The sequence below is a fragment of the Phacochoerus africanus genome, chromosome 12, assembly GCF_016906955.1.
Source record: "Phacochoerus africanus isolate WHEZ1 chromosome 12, ROS_Pafr_v1, whole genome shotgun sequence".
NCBI lineage: Eukaryota > Metazoa > Chordata > Mammalia > Artiodactyla > Suidae > Phacochoerus > Phacochoerus africanus.
In genome coordinates this window covers 23,432,021-23,447,895 of record NC_062555.1, presented here as the reverse complement: position 1 = coordinate 23,447,895, position 15,875 = coordinate 23,432,021, and the positions used below count along the sequence as shown (strand labels likewise).

The 15,875-nt window shown below is 50.8% G+C and overlaps 1 protein-coding gene across 1 annotated transcript in view; it reads right to left on the bottom strand.

Annotated features, from left to right (window-relative positions):
* The window catches only part of KIF26B (kinesin family member 26B), a 507,916-nt gene that overhangs the window by 320,258 nt on the left and 171,783 nt on the right, over nt 1-15,875 (bottom strand). The gene's annotated exons all lie outside the window — the stretch shown is intronic.

Genomic DNA, 15,875 nt, shown 5'->3' with positions numbered 1-15,875 from the left:
GATAAATGAAATTAACATTCAGACCCTCACATCTGCCCACTTACCAACTGCGACAAAAGAACCAAGAGAATGCCAGAAAATGGTCTTCCAATCCCGAGCTTCTGCTAGGGGCATGTCAGGGAAAGGGGTGTCCTGCCGCATCCTCTAAGGGTCTCTCGAGGCTCAGGAGACTCCTGACTGACTCCCATGTCTTCAAGCAGGCGGCTCTAGGGGGTCGCAGCGGAATCTCTCTTCCCCGGCCCAGGGCATCAAGCCCACAGCTTCCACAACCATCTGTGTCCCAGTGCCTGGGACTTTGCCACCTGCGCCCTGCCCGGCCTTTCTCCTAAATGCTGAGCTCTCCGGGCCCCTGGGAAACATCACCTGCATAGCATCTCTTCCAGGTGTATCGTCCATTAGATTCAATATTCAAAAGTAATTTTGACAATACAAAGTTAATTTTATTTCCCCTTAAATCCATCCTGACTCCAATAGCCACTACTGAAGTGAACAGTATCATCCTTACAGGCGGCCAGGCTAGAAACAAAGAACCTTCCTTATCTCCTCCTTTTGTCTCAACCCAACACTGAGTGTGATGGATGGAACGTACTCCCTCAAAGCTCTTGAGCTGCCCGTCCTGTCCGTGCCACTGCCCTGACAAAGCTCGGACCACCTGTCACGTCATCAAGGTCTCCTCCCTGACTCTAGCCTTGACATCAAACCAATGCCCCCACCCCACCAAAAAAAAAAGGCTTTAACTAAATGCACCTCTGATCAGGTCATTATCCTGCCTTCCTATACTTTCATTTGGGGAGCTCTCTTATTATCTGGAGCTTGGTTTGGTTGGTTGGTTGGTTTTTGCTTTTTTTAGGGCCACACCCACACACCCCCTAGTTCCCAGGCTAGGGGTTGAACTGGAGCTGCAGCTGCCCACCTACCCCACAGCCACAGCAACTTGGGATCTGAGCCGTGTCTGCAACCTACACCACAGCTCATGGCAATGCTGGATTCTCAACCCACTGAGGGAGGCCAGGGATGGAAGCCACGTCCTTATGGATACTAGGGAAGCCACAACCAAACAAACAATAATACAGTTTTCCAAGTGCATTTGTTCTGTCAGCTAAAATAGCCTCTAATGTGGGGCATCCATGGATCCCCTCCTGCCACCTGACTCTTCCTTGAACCATTAGAACTGTTTCTCCATTTTCTTGCCTCAACACACAATCTACTTCTTTTCTCTAAGTTCCCAAGAAAATAAAGTTTGGTTTTCTTTCTTTTGACGGCTACCTCTGCAGCATCTGCAAGTTTCTGGACCAGGGGTCGAATCAGAGCTGCAGCTGCCAGCCTACAGCACAGCCACAGCAACAACACACAGATCCGAGCTGCATCCGTGACCTACACCCCAGCTTGTGGCAATGGTGGATCCTGAACCCACTGAGCAGGGATCCAGCCTGCATCCTCACAATGTTGGGTCCTTCACCCACTGAGCGAGGCCAGGGATCGAACCTGTGTCCTCATGGATGCTAGTCAGATTTGTTTGCGCTGAGCCACAACGGGAACTCCATTAGTGCTGATTGTTAATCAGGGCTTCGTGTCTCAGTGTCTAACGCAGGAAAGACCGTGTTTACAGAAATTCAGTGCTTCCGAAGATGCCGATGATGGTGGCAGCAATGATCCGGGGCTTGCTTACGTGCAGGAGGATTTAGCCCGCACTTTTGGAATTAAGAGGGGCAGGGATGGCAAAGAAGAGAACTTAGGCTCCTCAGTTAACCAGCTCTTCTATCAGGGGAAGTTGGGTGTTCTTCAAAAGAAACCAAAATAAGAGCGGGTCCCCGGAATTCCTGAGCTGGCGAAATAATCCAAGAGTCGCTCCCTTCCATGGACGTGGAAGGACGATGCTCTCATCTGAAAAGTACCCCCCGTTTCTCCCTCAGGGATGGGTGATGCTACAGAGGGGGTGCTGATGGTTCCAGTGGAATCACAGAGCTGTCACCTAGCCAGGGTGGCCTAGGACGCTGTCAGATTCCACCCAGGAAATAAAGAGAAAGAGAAACTGACTTCACGGGAGCCAAACTGTCTTCAAACCAGAGGACGCTGCTCTCCAGCCTATCTCTTGGCCCTGGGATCCACTCATAAACAGATGAAGAACTTAGGATGGAAAGTGGCCTCTTCACACCTCCTTAAAGTGCTTCCCTTGAGGTTAAAATTCATGTTCAATGCGATGCGAAAATGAAGTGCTGGGCTTTGCAAATGGGAGATACTCATCAGAATTCTAAGATGACACACTAAAATTTCACCTAGATTCAATGTAGTTTTTATGCATCGGCTCTAATGTACCATCAAGTGGCAAGTGGATTTCTTTTGTTTTCTTTTCTTTTCCCTTTTTTAGGGCCTCGCCGGCAGCCTATGGAAGTCCCCAGGCTAGGGGCTGAATCAGGAGCTGTGTCTCTGACCTACCCCACAGCTCACGGCCACACCAGAACCTTAACCCACTGAGCGAGGCCAGGGATCAAACCCTCGTCCTCATGGATACTAGTCAGATTCTTACCCTGCTAAGCCACAACGGAAACGCCTGGATTGATTTTCAATCTGTGTTTGCATTCACGTAAAGCTATTACGACATCTGCTAATGATCTAATTATGAAATTGCCTAAAGTTTCTTTTTCCTTTCATTGATGGTTAGGCATGAAACATGGCAGAAATGCACTTAGCCCTGTTTTCTTGGACTTACTACGAAAAGATAAAGTTACCTAAAATTTGATGTCTGTTGCTGTTGTTTTTAAATGCTGAAATGTTAGCAGGTAGGCTCTGTTGGACCATAAACTACAACCAACAAATAACTCCTGCTAGTCACCCTGTGACAGAACCCTTGGGACTGGGGGGTTTTGACCACGTGATATGCTTCAAGCTGTCTTCTCAGACATTTCTCTGTGTTGCTCGTGTGACCCTGGCGGACAGGCAGGGTGACTTTCCCTCTGTCCCACGGACGCCCCTGCACGTCCCTGCCTTGGAGCCTTTGCTGAGGTTCCTGCTCTGAGGATAATTCCCACTCTGCCTTGTAAACTACAAGAGAGGGGGGTGGGGCAGGGGAGGGGGGGTAATGGCTGTGTTCACTATTGGGACAGTTGCATGGGTACAGACCAATGACCAAACGTATCACATCGGACGCTTCAGATGTGTACTGTTTACTGAATGTCAATCATATGCCCGTTAGCAAAAAAAAAAAAAAAGTCTTTCTCCATCATAAGGTCTGACTTCCAGGAGGCATGGCATGGCATGGCTCTGGCCTGAGTGATTCTCATCGCTTAGCCAACACTTCCGTGTTGGTTAGAGTTGCACCTGCTCTATCTCTGCCATCGTGTTAAATTCCTTGGGGGCAGAAACCATGCCTTCATTGTAACAGTCATGCTACCTTCTCCGCTGGCCCCCTGGAGTCTACTCAAGACAGCAGCCAGGGTGATCCCTGTTAAGGCTTCCATCTGATGCTGGCATTCCTGGGCTGAAAATCCTCCCCAGGCCCCCGCCCGGCTTCCCTCAATGTCAAAGTCTCTGCATCGGGCCCCCACGGATCGGGCCTCCTGCTCCCTCTCCGACCTCGGTGCCCGGTCGCTGCTCCCCGGCTCGCTCCGCTCCAGCCACAAGAGGCTTGGTGCTGCTCTCCCCTCACACAGGGACAGTCACTGCCATCTCCTCGGTGGCTCTGCACTCTCGTCTTCCTTCCGCAGGGAAAACTTGTCCCCACACATACATGCCTGTCACATACCACCTTCAAGGTCCTCAAATATCACCCTGTAAATGAGGGCTCCCCACCCCCAATGACAAGGGCACCCCCTGCCCCCGGCATCGCCAACCCCCCTTCTCTGCCTCTCTTCTCTCTCCAGCATCGTCACCCTCGAACATAGAGTGATGGCGTCTGTTCACTGCCTGTATCCCTACAAAACTAGATCCATAAACCAGACCAGAGCGGGAGCTTTCATCTGCTTGTGTCACTGCGGACGCCCTAATGCCTAGAACAACGCCTGGAGGACGGCGAGCGCTCAAGGAAATATGGTTGAGTGAGTGAGCGAGGGCGTCCGTGTTCAGGGTGAGGGGTTCCCACATGGACTGGCTTCATCCTTCTTATGGATGATCACTTTTTGCTTCATACGAAAGTCTTTTCCTTTCCTTACTCTTCTCCGTGCTGGGTTTTCATGTCCTCAAGAGGATGGGGAGAGCTGGCTTGTTCTGCCATCATCCCCTGGGGCCTCGTTTTTCCAGGGGTCCCTTCAGGACCCCCACCCCCACCCCTGCAGCAGAGGCCCTTGGGAAGCTCCTCACAAGGCGGATGCCGGGCCCCCTCCCAGATCCTCCGGATCAGCATCTCGGGGGAGTAGAGCCCTGGAGGCATTTTGACAAGCATCCCTGAGGTTCAGTGATACAACTTCGTGGAGGGAGGGATGAGGGAGACAGGGATGGCGAAGGGAGGGGAGGGGGACAGAGATGGGGGAGGGGAGGGAAAGGGAGGAGGACTGAGATGGGGGAGGGGGACAGAGATGGGAAGGGGAGGGAAAGGGAGGAGGACTGAGATGGGGGAGGGGGACAGAGATGGGGGAGGGGGCAGAGATGGGGGAGGGGAAGGGAGGAGGACTGAGATGGGGGAGAGGGACAGAGATGGGGGAGGGGAAGGGAGGAGGACTGAGATGGGGGAGGGGGCAGAGATGGGGGAGGGGAAGGGAGGAGGGCTGAGATGGGGGAGGGAGACAGGTATGGCGAAGGGAGGGGAGGGGGACAGAGATGGGGGGGGCAGAGATGGGGGAGGGGAGGGGGCAGAAATGGGGGAGGGGAAGGGAGGAGGACTGAGATGGGGGAGGGGGACAGAGATGGGGGAGGGGAGGGGGCAGAGATGGGGGAGGGGAAGGGAGGAGGACTGAGATGGGGGAGGGGGCAGAGATGGGAGAGGGGAAGGGAGGAGGACTGAGATGGGGGAGGGAGACAGAGATGGGGGAGGGAGGAGAAGGGAGAGGGGTCTTTCCGTCCCAAATACCAAAAGCAGTGCACGGTTTCCCGCAGACTCTCCGCCACACCCAATGGACCGCAACTCCCCTGAAAACCTCAGTGCTGGGGATGCCGCTTTTTCTGGACAATGAGAAGTGGCTCTTGGGGCACAGCCCGGAGATGGCAGGTATAAGCAAAAGTCTTTTCACTTTCTCTCCCTAATCCAGTGGTTTTCACCCCCTGCTGACTCTGATCCCTAGGAGACTTCCAGAAATATCTAGAGATGTTTTTTTTTCGTTATCACACCCGGGAGGGGGTTACTGACATCTAGTGGGTAGAGGCCAAAGATGCTGCTAAGTTATCTTCTGATGCACAGGGGACAACTATCGTGACAAAGAACGACCCAGGGCCAAACGCCGATTGTGCCAAGACGAAAACCCTGGCCTGAGCCCTCTGCAGGACCGAGAGGTGGGTGTTTGAAATGCAGAAGCTGCAAACAGCATTCTTTTGTTCTTTTCATAACTGAGTAGTATTCCGCTGCGTATGTGTACCATATCTTCATCCATTCATCTGTCTGCAGACACTTAGGTTGTTTCATGCGATGTACCTCCCTCCGTTTCTCCTAAGTGTGGAGGCACCGAACTCCAAAAGGCACAGTCTCTGTGCTGACCCTTGGGTGGTGGCTGCCCAGTGGGCCGGGCACAGTGGGTGTGGGTAAGTGAGCCGAGGGCGCCCCCCAACTCTTGATTCCCCCCCACACACTGTGGCGTCTAGGTCCTGGCTGCAGCCCCCAGCCTCGGACATCCCTTCCATCTGCATCACATACCATCGCTGACACACCCTGGCTGTTCTCAAGAGTGTGGGAGAAAGGCTGACGTGAGACCCAAGCTTCCATCCTGACCACGAGAAACTGCAGGTCTGGTGAGTGGTTTCAGTGGCTGCAGTGGAGCTGGTCACCCAGAGCTCTGCCGCCTGGCCCCGGGGGTGAGAAGATGCAGCTGACGTTGCTATGACAACAAAGTCACTTCAAGCCTCCGGCCAGATTTCACATCATGATAGATTTGCAGGTTCCCTCTTAGGGAAGGAAAGCCAATGCCATGCTAAGAAAAAGTCACCACTAAGATGTAATTTGGTGCCATTTTAGAGAAGACCAGAGATGCCTGTGTTCCTGCAAAAACCACACGTATGGGGAGTTCCTGTTGTGGCTCAGTAGTAATGAACCCGACTTATTCATGAGGATGTGGGTTCAATCCCTGGCCTGGATCAGTGGGTTAAGGATCCAGTGTGGCCGTGAGCTGTGGTGTAGGCCGGCAGCTGCAGCTCCAATTCGACTCCTAGCCTGGGAATCTCCGTATGCCATGGGTGCGGCCCTTAAAAAAAAAAAAAAAAAAAGACACACATGCTTATGTAGCACAAACTCTATGCCAGGTTCCCACCTGGTTAGGTTTGGTGAGGAAAGTCACAAATGCTTTGGCCGTAAGTGCCTCCAGCTAGAGGAGACCCTGAGAGGACGGGGATCCGACAGGACAATTCCCCTGCCACGTGTAAGAGAATAGAGGTGACATCCCTTGACAGAGAGAGGCCTGGAAACATCTGACGGATCTCTCACTCCCCGTATCTCCTAATAGGATCTGCGCTTGGGGGCCCAGACCGTAACCATGCATCCTGAGACACCTGTCTGCCCGCTTTAGGTGGAGCAGATTCAGCACAGAATAGTCGGCAGTACTTCTGACCCGTCTTTCTTCTACAATGATCTGTAGTGATAAACTCTGAACCGAAAAGTCCCTGGGATGAGCACAATCGCAGCAAAAGCTCTGAACGTGGCAGGATGGGAGGGCTGGGGATGCAGGAGGCACAGGAAGCCTTGATCCGGCCCCTCTGCCAGCTTTGGTTAATAACACTCATTCCTGAGAAGCTGGCTGCTGCCAGCTCTCTGCAAGCCCACAGTCAGAGAAGCGGACAGCCAGCCTGACGCAAGCGTCAGCAGAACCAACCGAACTCGGGACTTGGTTATGAATATCTGAGCTTTGGTACAAGCTTTACTGTCTTCCAGTTTCATGGTCGTGGCCAAATCACCGAGCCTTGGCTTCCTCATCTGAGATACGGATAATTCTATTCCTCAATGCTGATGTAAGGCTTTAACAAGAGCATAGGCATACATGCACTTGGTGAAAAGCTCTACAAATGTATTACAAACAATCAGGGCTTCCTACTTTTTTAGGGCCACACGAGCAGCACATGCAAGTTCCTAGGCCAGGGATCAAATCGGAGCTACAGCTGCCAGCCTACACCACAGCCACAGCAACACCAGACCCAAGCCGCGTCTGCGACCCACACCAGCAGCTCATGGCAATGCCGGATCCTTAATCCACTGAGCGAGGCCAGGGATCAAACCTGCATCCTCACAGACATTCTATCAGGTTCTTAACTCATGGAGCCACCACGGGAACTCTGTACTTTTGTTCTTAGCTCACTTATAAGTCAGGCAAAGGGAATCCCGTGAAAGCCAACTACTTAGGCAAAAAGGACTCTCAACACTTTTTTTCTAATACTAACTACGTGGTCAGGAGGCCAGCCGCACAAATTTTACAAAATTGGTCTGAGACAACCCGCTGGATGTATGATTTGATGCATGCGTCTCAGGGACACATCCCCGCTGAAGTTTCGCAAAGCTTGCTCTCAAAGCACTGCACAATTGTGCTCAAGTTTCAAATCCAGATGCGCTCCGTATTAACTCCACTGTGTTTCGGTGCTGAAAATAGAGCCCCGCTGTGGACGGTGGTTTGATTAATACCAGCTCTTTCTGCATTATTATTTACAAAGCAGAGCTTCGGTTTCTTCTCCCACAAACAGTATAACCTGATTTATTGTTAACTAAGCCTGACCACATTTCTTGGAACCGAATGCATTAAGCAAATATTATGGAAGCCTTATGAAAACCTTAAAACCTTAGGCAGTTAAGAGCGGCGTGGGCTGTTTTTAGGGGGAGGGGTTCTTTCGAGTAAATAATTCAACGTTAATGAGAACCGTGGATTGCAGAGGTTGAGGGAAGTCGTAAAATGGGATTATTGAAGTTTCTCTTTTATTTTTATTTATTTATTTTTTGTCTTTTTGCCTTTTCTAGGGCCGCTGCCACAGCATATGGAGGCTCCCAGGCTAGGGGTCTAACTGGAGCTGTAGCCACCAGCCTACGTCAGAGCCACAGCAACGTGGGATCCGAGCCGCGTCTGCAGCCTACACCACAGCTCACGGCAATGCCAGATCCTTAACCCACTGAGCAAGGCCAGGGATCGAACCCGCAGCCTCATGGTTCCTAGTTGGATACATTAACCACTGCGCCAGGACGGGAACTCCCGAAGTTTCTCGTTTAAAATACTGCGGCGCTTTAACAGAGCCATACCCCGTTCGTGTGGTTATTTACATTATCTCTGGCTGTTACCATCAACTGAAAACATGCTGTAAAACCTTCTGGAATCTTTTACTACAATTTCAGGTGCATTGATAAATGTCATAAAACTTAAGGGAAGAGGAAGACACGTAGACATTTCTTATTTTATTCATTCTGGTAATATGAATCCATTTCTTTTTTAAAAATGAAAACCATGAAGTTCTAAAAGGCATCAGTTGGGAGTTCCCCTCGGGGCTCAGCAGGTACGAACCTGACCAGTATCCACAAGGATGTGGGTTCAATCCCTGGCCTCACTCAGCGAGTTAAGGATCCAGCGTTGCTGTGAGCTGTGGTGTAGGCTGGCAGCGGCAGCTCCGATTCGACCCCTAGCCTGGGAACCTCCGTGTGCTGTGGGCGGCCCCCCCCCCCAAAAAAAAATAAATAAATAAAAGGTGTGTGTCCATGCATTTCCTGTGATGGCATCATTTGTTCACTCAATAGCTCTGTATTAAGCACCTACTGCATATCCTGCATTGGCAAAAGAGCAGAGAACAAAGCTGGCAAATCTCTGCCATCTGGAGTTCTGTTTTGGAGAAAAACGAATAATGAGCAAAAACATGTTATGTCCCATGGTGACTGGTGGAAACCAAAAAAGCAAGGTGGGCCAAAAGGGGACATTTGGGGTTGATGAGGGGCTGCCCTTTTTCACAGGAAGGTGAACAGAGACTTGAGGGAAGCAAGGTCGTGGACCCCAGCAGGCACCTTGGGCGGGCATCCAGGAGGAGGATGGGCACGCCCGTGAGAGCCCCCAGCGCATGCCGAGCTCTGCGAGGAACGTGGCTGAGTGAGGATGCGGCTGGGAGCCCATCCAGGCCAGAGTCCAGGGCCGCAGCCCCGGCGAGAGGCAGCTTTAAAGAGAACACAGCATACAGACAGCGTCCAAAGTCATGGGACTGGCAGAGGTCACAGAGGAAGCTAGGAAGTGAGAACAGGGACAAAGTCTGAGGACGCAGCGCTCCGGGATCTACGGAGGGGAGATGAGAGGGAGCCAGCAGAACAAGCTCGGAGAGCGAGACTCAGGACACGAGGTGGATTCAGTAGTTGAAGAAGGAGGAAAGATCGAATGGACTCCACGGCACAGACGAGTCCGGTACAAGGAGGGTTAAAAAGTCACCAAGGTTAGTCCGTAGGGCGAAAGGCAACACTTCTCCTCTCTTAGTTTCTCCCTCCGCGAAATGAAGATAAGCGGCTTAGGGGAGTTGGTAGGTGTAACATACAACAGTGTCTGGAGTAGCAGGTGGTTCCGCAGGTACTGGTTGAATGAATGAATGCGGCACAATGATCACATCCCAAGGAGGGTCTATCACACCGCACCTGTCGTCCATCTATCATTATTTTTCATGGGCTTTGCAAGAGCTTTTGAATGAGTGGTGGCAACTAATGGCCGAGTGGAGTGAGCGCAGAAGGGGTGGGGCTGAGAAACGAGACAGGATGCGGAGTAGTTTTTAAAAATAACTTTGCAGCAGCAATTGACAGAACATTGTAAATCAACTATAATAAGACATTTACGAAGTAAAAATACAACAAATATATCTGCTGCAAAGGGAATCAAAGAAATGGAACAGAAGTGGGGGATATGCAGTCAAGAGAGCTCAAGTGGGTTTTTTTTTCTGTTTTTTTTTTCTTGCTTTTTAGGGCTGCACCTGCAGCATATGGAGGTTCCCAGGCTAGAGGTCGAATTGGAGCTACAGCTGCCGGTCTACACCACAGCCACAGCAGTGAGGGATCTGAGCCGCAGCTGTGATCTACACCACAGCTCACGGCAACGCCGGATCCTTAACCCACTGAGCAAGGCCAGGGATTGAACCTGCATCCTCATGGATACTAGTCGGGTTTGTCACCCCTGAGCCACAGTGGGAACTCCAGCTCAGCTCTCTTCAAGCTGGGAGCTGTAACAGCCTGCCGGTGGTCTAAAAGGAGGGACCCCAAAGAGAAGGAAGGGATGATACAGAAAGAAGAGGAAACCACGGGCGGGTGTCCCTGAGCCAGTCAGCGGAGTGGCCTCTGGAGGCGAATGGCCTTAGAGAGTGATACAAGTTCACACACAGCATCAGACCGGAGAGGAGAGAAGATGGACCAAGAGTGGGAGCATGGGGAAATTCAACCGAGAAGGAAGATGGAGGAGGAGGCGTCAGAGGCTGGAGAGAAAGAGGAGGGGCTAAAACCGTGGACCAGGGGAGTGGAGAGCAACTAGTTACCAGCTGGGACCAAGCGCCTGCTTGAGGTTAATGGTCAGAAACTGAACAGATTCACCATGGTTTTGAGTTTGACCTGACCCAGGACCCGCTGGGCAAAAATGGACAAAGCAGGTGGAGAACAGGATTGTACCGAAGATGCTGTTTTGTAAGGAGAGTGGGGTGAAGAGAGAGATGAGGAGAGGAAGGAAGGAGGGGAGGAAGGAAAAAAGGGAGGGAGGGAAAGAGGGATGGAAGGAAGGACGGACGGACGGGCACAGTAGTTCTGGTTAAAGCAGGGCAAAGCCAGAGGTCCCCCTGCCCCCCGAACCCCAAGACAGCCCAGAGAGTCCACCAAGGAAGCCCCTGGCCCTTCTCTGGATGTTGGGAAGCCTTCTGGATTTCTGTTCAACACCTTCAGCAGCTCTGACCATACAACAAAGGCTTTCTTGTTTATTCTCTGGCTCTCACCTCATCAATCACAACCACACCTCTGCCAATTCCTCTCCTTTGCAGGTGGAACACTGCACTTTCATGAATTCTAAGTCCACACCTCGTGCCCCAATACATCTGTTTCTCTTGAGACTTTGTGGCCTGTCAAAAATGTCAAACACTGACGGGAAAAATAAACTGGATCTTGAGGCGGCCATGAATGAGGTCGTTATCAATTAGGGCAAAGAACTGATGCTGAATGTGAATTCCAAAATGACTTCTCTCCCACTTCTACTGCTAAAAGCCCCCCCCCAAAAGTCTTAAGTTTATGAATTTAGCAAGAACTTTGTGAAAAATATGTATATTCGTAGTCTCACGAGCTTCCATCACACTGATTTGGGCAGAGACCTTAACGTGTACAGGATATTAATTATCCCGGCAGAGCAGAGGCAAATGCAGACGTCATGAATACATGTGTGATGGTAGGAAAAAGTGGATTTTACAGAACTTTTTAATATTCTTAACAGTTTTTATACAGTAAAGTCATTGGCCAGCTCCAACCTTAGATCTCAAACGATCCCCAGATAAAATGCACTAACTATTTCTTCCAACAATTCACACGAAAGCAACGAAGAGAGGAAAGATGCCATAAGCAGAGCAGGGGTGAAGTGTGGATGCCTGGAATCTATGTTTACGGCTGTTTCTCTCCAAAAGAAACGTCCATCCAAACTCGGTCTCCGACTCTCGCCAAGTCCTCCTTCAAGGCAGTGGCCCCCTCTCTCCGTCTCCTTTTTCTCCCCCCGGCTCCTCAAACAAAGGTCTCATTCAGCTGGATCGCAGCCTCCAGAGTAGAAACACTTGAGTTCCACTCCTGGGAAACGGGCCTGGATGGCAAGGAAATTGTGCCACGGTCCCGCCGTCAGCCCGTCGGGAAAAACAAGGAAAAGCAAAACCAAACCAAACAGGGTCCACTTCAGAAGACAGAAGCAGAATGCCCCACCACCACAGGCAGAGGAGCCACCGTGGGGGAGAGACCCGCTTTTCTCGGTCTGCACACCCCCCGACCCCCGGCTTGAAGCCTCGAGGCTCTCAAGTAAACGACAACTTGATTTTTTGAAAAAGTAACCTTGCATAATCATGCCATCTTTCACAAAACACGACTTTTACATAAACGATGACCATCTCTGCACTTGTCTGGGCTCCTGGACACAGAAAACGATCTGAATGACTCAAACGCCTTCGAGCCTTGAATTTCTCCATCGTGCAATGGTAGCTGGTCGTGAAAACCCCACTGAAGGCAAGAAGCTCTTTATGTGGTCAAATGGGTGAGAATTTTTCAACAGGCTGGGACGACTAATGCACACAGAAGCCTGACGTCCACCAAAGGCTCAGAGGCAATCAAAGCCCTTCTCCCCAGGGCCCGGGGGGTGCTTCCCGGTCGAGGGCCCCTAGGGTGGGCTCCAGAGCACGGGCTGTTCTTATCCTTCATCTAGGAGGAAGCAAAGGATTTCTTTCTAACTCAGGTTGTCGACGAGAATTTGAAAATCCAGAACGGAGATGAAAAGAAAACCTCCATCCGGGTAGTAAAATGCCACGTTAACCCTGGAGGGAGAGATGGAGCCAGCGACGCAAAGTGAGGGAAGGCTCGGGAGCGCGCCATTCCCCCCACCCAGCCAGTGGCCAGTCAGGCAGCAGGGGAGAGAGACGCATGCAATCTGGCTGCTTTCAAATAGAGGGAGGGACTTCTCTTTTTTATTAAAGCCGAGTTGATTTGCAATGTTGTGCCAGTTTCTGCTGTACAGCAAAGTGCCCCAGTCACACATACAGATGTCTTCTTTTTCTCATCTTTTCTTCCATCACATTCTATCCCGCAAGATGGGATATAGTTCCCGAATGAGCAGGACGTCATTGCTTATCCATTGCTTATCCGTTCTAAACATAATAGTTTGCATCCACCAATCCCGAACCCCCATCCATCCCACTCCCTCTCCCCTCCTCCTTGGCAACCCCAAGTCTGTTCTCTATGTCTGTGAGTCTGTCTCTGTTTTGTACATAGATTCATTTGTGCCATATTTTAGATTCCACGTAGAAGCGATATCCTATGGTATTTGCCTTTCTCTTTCTGACTTACTTCACTTGGTATGATAACCTCTAGTTGCATCCATGTTGCTGCAAATGGCATTATTTTGTTCTTTTTTATGGCTGAGTAGTATTCCATTGTGTATATGTATCACATCTTCTTCAACCACTCAGCCGTCAATGGACATTTAGGTTGTTTTCATGTCTTGGCTACTGCGCATAGTGCTGCAATGAACACAGGACGCATGTATCTTTTTTGTAGTCTTTTTTAGGGCTGCACCAACAGCATATAGAGGTTCTCAGGCTAGGGGTCTGATCGGAGCTACAGCTGCCGGCCTACGCCACAGCCACAGCAACACCAGATCCAAGCAGCATCTGTGACCTACACCACAGCTCACGGCAATACCAGATCCTTAATCCACTGAGTGAGGTCAGGGGTCATACCTGCATCCTCATGGATGCTAGTGGGGTTTGTTAACCATTGAGCCACGATGAGAATTCCACACATATCTTTTTGAATTATAGTTTTCTGGATGATGTCCAGGAGTGAGATTGCTGGCTTATATGGCAGTTCTTTTTTTTTTTTTTTTTTTTTTTTTGGTCTTTTTCTAGGGATGTACCTGTGGCACATGGAAGTCCCCAGGCTAGAGGTCTAATCGGAGCTGTAGCCACCGGCCTAGACCAGAGCCACAGCAACATGGGACCCAAGCCACATCTGCAACCTACACCACAGCTCACAGCAAGGCCAGATCCTTAACCCACTAAGTGAGGCCAAGGATCAAACCTGCAACCTCACCATTCCTAGTTGGATTCGTTAACCACTGAGCCACGACAGGAAATCCCTTTTTTTTTTTTTTTTGTATATGGCAGTTCTATATTTAGTTTTCTGAGGAACCTCCATACTGTTTTCCATAGTGGTTGTACCAATTTACGTTCCCACCAACAGGGTAGGAGGGTTCCCTTTTCAAGGAGAGACTTTTCATGTGCAGAACTGTCATCTGCTGTGTGGAAGCAGGTTTAAGGACAAGCCCGTGTCCCTGCAATTGTCCCTAAGTCCCTGGAGATCTTGCCTTCTCTGGAGTTCTCATCGTCCCCAGCGACAGCTCCCGGGAACAATCTGGAAAACCTTCCCTTTATTTTACAGGCTCTCTAAGAGCACAGACACAGCTCCAAAGCTCCCCGAAGAGGACTCCCCCTCCACCCCGGGGACACTGAGTGACTTTGAGGGCACACTCAGTGTTTTCTCAGCCAAAAGAACAACGAGGGCATCCAAGGAGAAGACGATGGATCCTAACTGCAGGAATGAAGAAAATAAAGCACGGAGATGCAGCAGGAACGGCCCACTCCATCTCCTGAATGTGTCTCAAATTCACTTTCCGTATCCACTGCTGTCCCCATCCTGTCATCGAGGCCAGCGTCATCTCCCACCTGGCTGACTGCCATATATCTCCCCATTCCACATGAGCTCCCGTCTGATCTTTCAACACACAGCAACTAGAGTGGGGTTTTTCTGAACCTCAGGAATTTCCCCAGCTTCATCCAAAGCCCTCCCAGAACCTGTCAGGCCGTCTGCAATGGAGCTCCTACCTCTGTCTCTCCTCCCTCTCTTGCCATACGTATCCTTCACACCTTGGCTAAAAAATAACACATCCTCAGAGACGCTTTCTTGCCTGCAGACGAGGTCTGGCCCCAGGCGGCACCCTTCTGTCTCAAGACCCTTTGGGTGCACTTATCACAACGGTGATGGCAGAATTCATTGAGTCATTTGTCATTCGGTGTCTCTTCATTGGAATGGAAAGTGCACGAGAGCAGGGTCCCGTCTACCTTCCCTCTGTATCCTGGGGTCCAGCGTGTGGCGTAGGAATGCCACTCGTCCTTCTGAGGGAATGAGTTACACAAACAACCAGTGTCTTTGGCCCAGGCCATTCAGGAACGAGTCAGGGATGGGGCAAGACAAAGGCAGGGCAGGTGCACTCGCATCCCAATACAGACTCCCAGGAGAGCAGCACAGAGTGTCATTTTTGCTATGTTCTCTCAGTTTCACTGAAACGGCGGGGAGAGGAATTCCACAGGCAGGGAGGCTGGTCAGACCCCCCCCCCCGCCCCCCAACCCAGGAAGGGGGGATGACAAAGGCCTGAGACCTGGGCCCTGGTGTTCTCCCTGACACTGCCCAAATGGGGTGAGCAACCTGCTGTCCAGAATAACTCAGGGGGCCTCGGAGCGCCCAAATCCACACTCAGCAAATCCACAGCACACAGGCCATTTGGAAACTCTCCACAGACCACACGTGTGTGGATTTCAGTGTGACTCTAGCAGGCCCTCGAGTGTCGCTGCTACAGAGTTCCTCAAAAATGACCAAATGTCTTGTGTATTTTAAAAAGAGAGATGACCATATAACTTTGTAAATATATGAAAAATTATCGAATTGTACACTTGCAAAGGGTCAATTTTCAGGAGTTCCCATTGTGGCTCAGCGGGTTAAGAACCCGACAGAGTCTCCCTGAAGATGCAGGTTGGATCCCTGGTCTTGCTCAGTGGGTTAAGGAGCCGGCATGGCCACAAGCTGTGGCCTAGGTCACAGATGCCACCCAGATCTGGCGATGCTACGGCCGTAGCATAGGCCTCAGCTGCAGTGCCGATTTGACCCCTAAGTCCATATGGCTGGAACTTCCATATGCCGCAGGTGTGGCCGTATAAAGGAAAAAAAAATTAAAAATAAATAAAAGTGTCAGTTTGACTGTATCTCAATTTAAAAGCACTCCCTTCACCATCCCAAATCCAAAGTGTG